This window comes from Canis lupus, chromosome 38 (assembly GCF_048164855.1).
Source record: "Canis lupus baileyi chromosome 38, mCanLup2.hap1, whole genome shotgun sequence".
In the NCBI taxonomy this organism is placed as follows: domain Eukaryota; kingdom Metazoa; phylum Chordata; class Mammalia; order Carnivora; family Canidae; genus Canis; species Canis lupus.
In genome coordinates this window covers 4,468,202-4,477,179 of record NC_132875.1, presented here as the reverse complement: position 1 = coordinate 4,477,179, position 8,978 = coordinate 4,468,202, and the positions used below count along the sequence as shown (strand labels likewise).

Below are 8,978 nucleotides of genomic sequence, written 5' to 3'. Positions count from 1 at the left end.
TGCACATGATCCCTTCAACATGTGTCATAATTGTCTCTCCTTTTAGTCCTGCCAAATGTTACCATCAGAAGTGCTGGCTAATTTTGGTTTGTTTGTTTGTTTGTTTGTTTTGTTTTGTTTTGTTTGTTTTTAGATTTTATTTATTTGAGAGAGAGAGAGAGAAAGAGAGAGAGAGAGAGAAAGAAAGAAAATGCCGGGAAGAGCAGAGAGGGAAAAAGAGGAGAAGGAGAGAGAATCTGAAACAGACTCTGCACTGAGCACAGAGCTGGATGCGGGGCTGGATCCCACGACCCTGAGGTCATGACCTGAGCTGAAACCAAGTGTCGGATGCTCAACCAACTGAGCCATCCAGGCACTCTAGAAGTGCTTGCTATTTAACCTCTTGACAGGTTAGGTGCTAATTGGATCTAGCTGCCAAGGAGTTAAAATCTGGAAGCCCAGTTGCTACTAAATCATAGTTTTGGGGGAAAAAATCCTAATGATGTCACTGTGGCCTTCTGATTCCCTAGCAGCAGTGCCAGTAAATTGGAAACAAAGGTTGCCATTTGACCAAAGATCGGGTAGTGTCTGCTAACACCATTCCGGCTGCAGCACAGCTCCTTGAGCTGCTTCATAACTTGTCAAGGAGCGCAGTGTTCAAAAAAGGTATGTGGTGTGTGGGGAGTATTGAAAGGGAGCCGGAGGATTAAATAAACACATACACACATCGTAAAGAATAGTGCTCGTTTCTGAGTGGAGACACTGCTCTTGAAAAGCGACTAGTTTGATAGGTAAAAGTTAATCACCCAGGGATGCCTGGGTGGTGCAGTCGGTGAAGCCTCCAACTCTTAGATTGAGCTCAGGTGGTGATCTCAGGTCCTGAGATCAATCCATGCATCTGGCTCTGCACTCAGCATGGGGTCTGCTTAAGATTCTTTCTCTCCCCTTTCCTCTTCCCCTCCGCTCCGCTCTCTTTCTCTCTCCCTCTTCCTCTCTCAAATAAATAAATAAATAAATTTTTAAAAGCAAAACAAAAACTAAACAACCCAAACCCTCCGGCTTTGATGTTGAACGAAGTAAACTACGATTGCATTACAAACTGTAGGATCTCCTGAGCATCACTGCGTCTGGACTATCTAGTTTTTTATTAAAAAAAAAAAAATTCAGGGGCATCCAGGTGGCTCAGCAGTTGAGTGTCTGCCTTTGGCTCAAGGCGTGACCCCGGAGTCCCAGGATTGAGTTCCATATCGGGCTCCCCAGAGGGAGCCTACTTCTCCCTCTGCCTGTGTCTCTGCCTCTCTCTCGAATAAATAAATAAAATCTTAAAAAAAAAAAAATCAACTGCGCAAATTTGAAGTCTAATTGGCTTTATTACAGCAGACATGAATTGAGCAGCACCCCTAATCTAGCAGGTAGAGGGGCGCTCCGAGGAGTTGCAATTGATGGGAGGTTTTTATAGGAAGGAGGGTGGGGCAAGGAAGTTACTAGCAAAGAAGAGAAAAGGGTATTGGTACCTCTTCCTTTTAGGGGAAGGGACCAGCAGGATTTCTTCATGGGGATGCCCTGACCTGTGCTCAGATGGCCTGAAAAAGGGTCACATTTCTGAGAGAGTTTGACCCTGTAAATAAGTCTGGGTTTGCTGTCCTAGGGAGCAAATGACTCCATTTGGGGCTTATTGTTTCTTTTTCTAACATTTTATCAGGAAAATGTTACTGATGGAGCACTTTAAGACGGGAGAGAGAAAGTCTGCGTCTCTCTCATTTGCCTGATTGAAGTGTCTGGAACACAAAATCGCCTTTGTTCTCCACGCTCTGATGGGATGACTTTACCAGGGTTTTGGCATTTCCTTTCCCTTAGAAGACGTGCTCTCGGCAAACTGGACCAGTTCACAAGGGTTTGGCGAATTGTTATGTTAACAATTATGACATCTGCAATGTTTTATAAAGCAACTAATTTAATAAAATCACTAGTGTGAGGACTTAAAAAGGAGACTTTGAAACAAGGAGTTTGAAATTTATAGATTTGATTTTTTTTCCTAAAAAAAAAAAAATAGATACATGGTAATGAAACCAGGGATTTGTGGTTTTGAACCATAAGGGAAATGTTTTATTTCAGTGCAGAGAGCCAAATAAAGAAAGTTGGCTACTCACGCCAGTCTTTGCACAGGGCCACATAATAATAGTAATGATGATATTATTTAAAGGCCCTTGAAATGCAGTGGTCTTCAGGCCCTTGGCGAAGTCTCAGAGGAACAGTTACATTTCTCCACCTGCATCTGGAAGCTTCTCTGGGCTCGTTTGTCTTTCCACACAGCCAGGCTGTGGTGCCAGAGCCACCGATTCTACTCGTCATACCCACCCTCAATTTTTTTCTCTCTAATTTTCCCCCCAAATTTCCTCCCAAACATCACAGCCCTCCCTTACTGACTCTATTTTCTTCTCTCCTTCCCCTGACCCCCCAACTCAGCATTTTATGAGATAAAGGAAGTTAATCTCCAGGCTTTTGAAGAGTCTGGCTTGCACCCACCACCCAGCTCAGCACAGAGGACCCTGGCCTGTAGCCTGAGTTACTGCGGAATTCGTTATAGAGGATCACAAGCACAGAAGCAGCAGGTGTGTTATCCACGACACCAGCTGGGCACAAACTTCTCACGAGAGATTTTTAGGAGCGTCTTTCTTTACCACAGGAACGCAGGCTCCTCCTCCTTCTCTGACTCCCCACCATCCTCAAACCCCTCGGTGTGTTTTGTATCCTTGCTTTGTGTCTGCTCATTATGAGCACGAGAAGGTCCTGCCTCTGCACGGCTGTCGGCTGTCCACGTCCAGGCCCACGAGGACCCAAAACATCCTGAATCCTTGTCATGGCAATCTCATGTATTCTTTAATAAATAATTTATTAAAGACCAAGTTATTAAAGGCAATTTCATTTATTTCATTTATTTCAAAGACCATTTGAGAAGAAAAACTGGGAGCACAAGCGAGCATAAAGAATAGGATACGGGCCTGATGGAAAGAAAACAACTGACACACAATCGCCTTTAGGCTCCAGGATATTCTATCTGCGGGTTCCAACATCCTCTCAAATTGCCCTATGGTTCTCTTCATCTTCTAGGGCAGCGAGGCACGGGCAGGCGACCTTCCCAGGTCATCCTGGGTGTAGTGGGGCAGGAGAGGAGCGCAGTGGCCTCCAGAAGTCTGCAGTCCTTCCTACTGGTCAGCCCAGGGCAGAGAGATTTCCAGGGAGGGGAAGAGAAGGGGCAGAGTCAGGGAGGGAGACAAAGTAGGGGTGGAAAGGCAGGCACACGGCCGCCCCAAGAGCAAAGGAGGGGACACGGCCCCGGGAGCCACGGGAAAACCCCTTCCCTGGGATAAGGTCACCTGTCTGCTCCTGATCCTGGCCTAAGCCCGTGCCTTGCTGGATACCACGACATGGAATGGGAGGCCTCTGCTTGGAAGATCGGACCGCATACTGGGTTTATAGGACTTGTCTCTCTTTGCCTCGGTTTGCCTGGTTACAGAGAGACAGGTGGCTCCCTGTGCTCTCATGATTCTCCGCCCCGTGCAGAGCTGCCTCTCCTCTCCCCCCGCCCTCACGCCACAGTAACTTAGGCATCTGGGAGCTGCAGAGACATTGGTAGTAAAAGGGGTCAGAGCTGGTCCATCTATACAGAACTTGTAAAGACCTGTAAGTTGAAAACTGGAAAGAGAGGCCGAGAGAAGGTGCAGGGCGTGTGATCTCTCAATTTTGAAGTCCAAGAGATCCAAATGCAAACTGCATTTCCCCCACTTAGCACATCTGGCCCTAGTGTAACTATTCTGAGACTTAGTTTTTCATTTGTAAAATAACGAAAATAAGGTGCTCAAAGCAAAGTATATCATCCGTCTGCCCTCACTCCTTTTCCCCTGTCCCCGTGGGTGGGAAGGAGCGCGAGTGCCACCGGAGACGCCTTCCTCTAAAATCTTTCATAAGCTGAAAGGGCAGAAAGCAAAGAAGCAATTAACATTAATTCATATGGGGAAAAAGTATTGAGTGTCCCCAAACCCAAATACAACCTCCCTTAGGTTTTTCTGATACCTTAGGACACCTCTTGCTAAGGGATGCACAAAATACAGGGAGACAAACTCAGGTGCTCGTGGATGGCCTTCGAAACTCTGGTAGCTCTCTGACAGTGGCCCCCAAGGAAGGAGCCATGGGGCGCCCCTCCCTGCTGGGATGTCCACCCTATTTTCACTTTTTACCTTTTTTTCATAAAAGCAAAAGTCCTCTTCATATTTCTCTTGGTTACTGAAAGCAGCAACCAAGGTAGGTCTTTCGTAAACACAGAGTGGAGTAACCCGAACTTTTGAAAAGCGGGGGGGGGGGGGGGGGGGGGGGGGGGGGGGGCGGATACCTGTGTTAGCAAAACAAAGTACTTGTTCTCATCTTTTCTTTTTGGTTTTTGATGCTGGTTTTGCAAGTGCTCCAGTCTAAGGACTCGGAGGACAGAAGAATCTCAAGATTTCGTGTTCCTAATGCCACCCTTCTGGATGATGTCAGAAATGATGGCTCCAAAGCTCTGACCTGGAGGGCTCAGCCAGGACGAAGCCAGGATCTTGTAGGGCTGGGTGCTTAAGATATCTGAAGAGAATGTTAGGGTAGGGAAAAAGAGGGAAGAGGGAAGAGGAAATGAGAGAGAAGGCCGTGGATGCTCTAGGAAAAATGGCGGGGAGAGGGGTTGCTGATACCCATCTCATAGGCCCCGAAAAAATTACTAATATGTGTTAGGGGTAGATGATATTTATAATTATATAAGTATATATAAAAATATATATAGGTATATAATATTTATAAACCATATATATATATATGGAGCCTAGCAAAGAGTAGTTCCTAAATAAGTGGTCATTATTATTTTGTCATTACTATCACAATGGCAGTTCATACTTACAAGTGATGAGGGTTCTTGGAGATGGTCTACTCCATGTTCCCACCTTCCTAGCTGTCAGTGTCCCCCCACCCCCATCCTCTCTGTCCTCCCTCCGTCCCTCATGGTCCACTCGGCAATAGACAACGTATGCTCTTCATCTCATATATTCTGAACCCAAAGTGAGATAGGAAGCCAAGCAACAGGGCTTCCTACAGCCGCCTCTGGGACCTTTTTTATATGAAGCCATTTTTCTTGGGATGTCTTACCTGAGGTGCCGATATTATATTTTTCAGCCAAGATAGATAGTTAACTCTTATCAATGCTCTATTTACCTTTTAGTTTTGGGTTTCCATGATTGAAACCCAATCAAGCCCACAGTGAGTCCTTCGTCCATCAAACTGTCAACGACGCCTCCACGAGAGCTAGAAACATAGAGAATATTACGCCAACACTTGTATGTAAAAAGAAGGGCTCTCCTTTATAGGTAACATCTGGCAGAGTTTGTTAGAACGTTCTAGCCATGTGGCCATGCGAGGATCCACGCTGATAAATGAGAACCAGCACGGATGTGGGTACACGGGGGCTCCCCACTCCCCATGAAAATCATTCCAACCTTCCACCCAGTAGCTTTCCTCACAGTTTTGTCTTTTGTCTCTAATTTCAACCACATGTCTTTCTAGGTTTGAAGCTGCCTACCTCCCTACAAAACCTACATTTTGGCAAAAAAAAAAAAATACCCTAGGCCTTGGAAGGTAAGGGATTTCGGGATCCTGCTTCGCTCTTGCACGCTTTCATTCTTGAGGCCTCTGCTCGTGGTTTTGCCTCACTCCCCACCTGGATGCCCACGTACCTGGGGCTCCCTCCTTTCATCACCCCCCATGCAGATCGGCCCACGGTGAGAGAGAAATGGCACAGGATCTGTATGTCTTCTGTCCGTCACACCGTGAACCAAGCAAGATGAGACACCCCACAAAAGCTCAAGGTTTGTGACTATTATGTACAAACAGATAATATTTGTTCTAATGTCTAAGCATATTTATCATCTTCTTGTAAGAAAACAAATTATTCCCCACTTGTTTCTGGCTCAACTGTATCATTTTGAGGGCAGAGGTGGGTCCCCAGCAAGGAGCAGGCTATTGGGAGTACAGTGAACCCATAAGCAGCCAGAGGCCAACTCATGAAAAACAGAACTCTTTATGTTACTTGAAAACCCTGCCTGCTTATTCTTTCTTGGAAATGTACTTAATTCCTCTCCCTCCCAACTCATTTTTTGACTTTTGAAAACCACTCCCCCTTCATTAGCACGGCCACTCACATCCCTCCCCCAAAAAAAGATGAGAGCCTTAAAGATTACAGCCAGTGGTTTAATCCTGTTGCATGATTTATTGCACAACAACAAATATTTCCTGCGCTCCCTGTCTTGTGGCAGACACTGAAGCTAGGCACTAAGGATTCAGCAGCGAAGAAAAAGCAAGCAGCAGTTTCACTCATACGAGATTTAAACTCCAGTGATAGGCAAATAGACAGTGAACACTGAATGTATGAAATATACAGCACGTCAGACGGTGGTGTGTGTTCGTGGAAGAAAAGGAACAGGGGGGTGGAGAATAGGAAATGCATTTAAACAGGAAGAGTGGGGGCACCAGGGTGGCTCAATGGTTGAGCATCTGCCTTCAGCCCAGGGTGTGATCCCGGGGTCCTGGGATCGAGTCCCACATCAGGCTCCCTGCATGGAGCCTGCTTCTCCCTCTGCCTGTGTCTCTGCCTCTCTCTCTCTCTATGTCTCTCACGAATAAATAAATAAAATCTTCAAAAAAAAGAAAAAAGAACTTTGACTTTTATTCTGAGATGGAAGGCCACTGACAAAGGAGTCCCATGATCTCATTTGTACTTTTAAAAGGATTCTTCTGGTAGCCAACCTGAGAACGGAGCATGGGGGACTAAGAGAAAGAGCAGTGAGGCCAGATGATGGGCATGTTAGACGAGAAGAGATGGTGAGCACTGGTTGGCATCTGGGTGCACTCCACTGGCAAAACAGGTAAAACTAGAAGGTGAATTGGTTATGGATTCTTGGGGGGTGGGGGAGAAATTCAAAGATGACACTAAGGTTCTTATCCTGAGAAAACGTAAGAATGAAATTGCCACTTACCGAGGTGCAAAGGATGAAGTAAGGGAATAAGTGGGAAGGGATGACCAGGCATGAGGTTTGAAACATGTCAAGTTTGGGATGTCCCATGGAAGTCCCCGATTAAGGGCTGGGTGGGCAGCGGGTCGCAGGGGCGAGGTCAGAATTAGAGTCACACGTCCAGGAATCCATAGTTATAGAGGGTATTTAAAGCTGTGAGGCTGGATGGCTTTGTGTAAGAAATGAAGAGAAATAGAAAAGAGGAAAGGTCGGGACGTGATGCCCTGGGTTACTCTAGAGCTCAGAGATCCGCGAGGAAGAATCAGCAAAAGGGACGAGAGAAGGAACTGCCAATGAATTGGAAAGTAAGCCAGGGGAGTGTGGCACTCTGGGGGTCAAGGGAACCTCCTTAGAGGGTGCTCACCGATGTTACATGCTGCTGATGGGAGAGACATGGAGGAGGACTGGAAAGGAAGCCTAGGGACCAGGCTTCACAACAGGGAGGCTTTGGGGGATCTCAGCAAGAGCGCCTTGGTAGAGAAGTGGAGACCAACAATGACGGGAGTAGGTCCCTAAAGAACATGGTTATTGGTTGCAGGGAGTAGGAAGGAGATTTCCAAGAAGTTTTACTCCAATGGGCAACAGAGACATGTGACAGTAACTGGACAAGGATGTGGGATCGAGATAACTTTCATTTCTCTTTTTTGAAAAAAAAAAAAAAAAACAACTTGGGGAAAGTAGAGCATGGGTGCACAGGTATGAGAATCATCTGATGATAAAAAGGAAAATTTGATGACGCAAGGGAGAAAAGGGAGCATTGCCAGAGAGATTTCTTCCAATAGCAAGATGGGCAAGGAGACAGCCCACAGGCAGAGTATAGCCCAAGAAAGAAGTATGGAAACCTCACCTCTTCTATGGAATAGCCACAGATGGTGACCAACTTCCATCTCTCCTGGTGCTCAGCTAAGATTTTAATCTTAACTTCCCGTTCAGTTCAGAAAGAAGACTTCTATGGGGTGTCTGGGTGGTTCAATGGTTGAGTATCTGCCTTTGGCTGAGGTCATGATCCCAGGGTCCCCTATCGGGCTCCCCACGGGGACCCTGCTTCTCCCTCTGCCTATGTCTCTGCCTCTCTCTTTGCATCTCTCATGAACAAATAAGTAAAATCTTTAAGAAAAAAAAAGCAAACAAAGAAGGAAGACTGTTCATGTTCATACACAGCCTGATCTTGCGCCCCTACTCTTTCATTAACTTACTCATTCAACAGGGGTTATTTGAGTAGCTCCCATGTGTGAGGTACAAAAATGAGGATGGGGAAAAAAAAAGTTTTCTATTTGGGGCAAATATGTTTATTTCCCCCCAAAAAAATTACAATCTGTCAGGGGGAACATAAAAACTAAACTTCATTTAAAAAGGCACAACCAAAGGCAGCAAGAATTCAGGGAGAAAAAAAAGGTGTCAAATCACGTCAGTTAGTTACTTGTAATAGGTAATGAATGAAGAGGATTTCATGTAACAAAGAGTGAGGGAAGGTATCTCGGGCCTATAAGCAACGGCATTTAGGTGAGGAAACATAACGAGTCCTCTGTGGAATCTATGCTGTCCTCCATGGCCTGCATCAGTTTTTGCTTTGTTTTGTTTTTTTCATTGTTACAAGGATCAAGAGAGACAGATTTTCCAGGGAAAGATCTGAGACTAAATCTAACTATTCATGATAAGAGGTATTCATATCCAATGTCCCTTTTCAAATTCAAGTCTAGTTAATAAAAAAAAAAAATCAAGAGATGTGATCTCTGTTCTTTCTAAAGATGGAAACACCTTTAAGTGTTGCCAAAGACGCAGTACAAATCCAAGATATAGATTGGCATAGGGCCAGGGAATATGACTGCCTTATCTACACACACACACACACACACACACACACACAATGTGTAATGTCTGGGTGAAACCACTTTTCTTAGTTATTAT

The 8,978-nt window shown here is 45.5% G+C and overlaps 1 long non-coding RNA gene across 2 annotated transcripts; it reads left to right on the top strand.

The window, feature by feature from the left end:
• Positions 1–289: 289 nt before the first annotated feature.
• Positions 290–2,894, top strand: LOC140626620 (uncharacterized). 2 transcript variants are annotated; one of them, XR_012025683.1, is made up of 3 exons: positions 504–645; positions 1,682–1,873; positions 2,446–2,894. It is a non-coding gene; the product is annotated as an uncharacterized lncRNA (long non-coding RNA). The 2 variants fall into 2 exon arrangements; XR_012025682.1 differs by having other exon boundaries at positions 290–645; positions 1,682–2,894.
• The last annotated feature ends 6,084 nt before the right edge of the window (positions 2,895–8,978 follow it).